This window comes from Athene cunicularia, assembly GCF_003259725.1.
Source record: "Athene cunicularia isolate RWA chromosome 1 unlocalized genomic scaffold, athCun1 chr1_part1, whole genome shotgun sequence".
Lineage (NCBI taxonomy): Eukaryota > Metazoa > Chordata > Aves > Strigiformes > Strigidae > Athene > Athene cunicularia.
The window spans coordinates 32,780,912-32,782,456 of NW_020799091.1; positions in this window are offsets into that span (position 1 = coordinate 32,780,912).

The following is a 1,545-nucleotide window of genomic DNA, read 5'->3' on the forward strand; positions in this document are numbered from 1 at the left end:
TTCCCTACTATTCTCCCTTAATGAAAGTGCCATTTACTTCCATGATATATTCCTCTTTTTGGTCCCACTCCCCATATTTATTAACCAGATAATCCATGTTTACCATACAGCCAGTGACATGATTGCAAATCCTACAGGCTCTCAAAATAGCTGTAAAGTAAAACTCTTTTAAGAGCCTCAAGATGGTGACTGGTTGCATAAAGCGGATTATTCCTGTCTGGGGTTTCCAGGAAATTGTTGTACTCCACTTATTACCTGTCTTTGAAATGAAAACATCAAGATAGTTTACCTCTGAAATGCTACACTCCACAGTATACGAGACCGAAAACTTAATAGCATCATGAATTTCATACAGAATAACAATACATTTTTCCAAGATAGCTTTCTCCCTATTCCACAACATGAAATCATAGTCAATAAACTTATACACCATTGCACCATATAAATGTATTAAAATCCTTGATTGACTGAACTAATCTTTTTTCAAAATAGGCTCTAAATAAACAAGCATGGTACAGGATACAAACCTTGGCTATATGGCTCTCATGAAGAGACAAGTCCAGTCAGGTTCTGACATTTAAGAACAGTATAAGTGAAATGTTAACAGGCATAAAGCACTCTTGAAGAGCCCTGCAAAACACAAGTAATCCAAGCAGTCCTTAATGGTCTTCTTATCTATTGACTATCTTTTGCTGTCACTTAGGTCTCAGCAATTACTTGCTCTGCAGCAGACCTACAGGGAGGTGTAGATTTAAATTATGCATAGGCATAGAGGCATGAATTCATTCTACTCAATTTAGGTACCTTGCTGAGATGCTGGAGTTAGGAATCTGTAAATTCACTGAGGTCATTGAGTTTGCACTGAGTTAAAATACATATAAGTGAGAGAAAAACAGCTCCATCTATTTTAGGAAGTGGACATAACCATGAATAAGTCATTCCTTTTAGCTACTGTCACCAAGGCGAGCAGCTCTGGTGCTGGCACAATGAGCAGTGGAGAGCTCTAGCCAGTGTACAAGGGGGTTTCTCAAACCAGGGAACCTCCAGGAGAGCCAAGAGAGTGGCCAGGAGCCTGCACATCATGCCACAGTGCTGAGGGGACCTGGGTGGGCGTCCTGGTTTAGCTAAGATCGGGTTAAGTTTCTCATGTTGGGGGAAGGGATCTCCAGCTGGGTTATTCATACCATGCTGACTTCAGGTCTGGCGCCGCAGCATGGGAAACTTTCCTTTGTGGCTTTTGTCACAGGAAGCATGTGCGGTGGGCTGGCTGTGTTCACTGTGGTATTTCTCTGTATATCTTTTGTCTTGTTTACTGTTATTACTGTTTATTGCTGTTATTATCACTATTGTTGTTGTTCAGATTGTTATTTATTACACTGTTTTATTAATTTTTTTCTTATTTCAGCCCCGGAGTTTGTGCCCTACTCGGTTCGAGGATGGGGGAGAGACAACGGCAACATGGTCTCCGGTCCCGGCAGGGCCTAAACCAGCACAGTGGGACCAGGACCAATGTTGGCCCAGCGCTCCCATTCCCCCCCCCCCCCC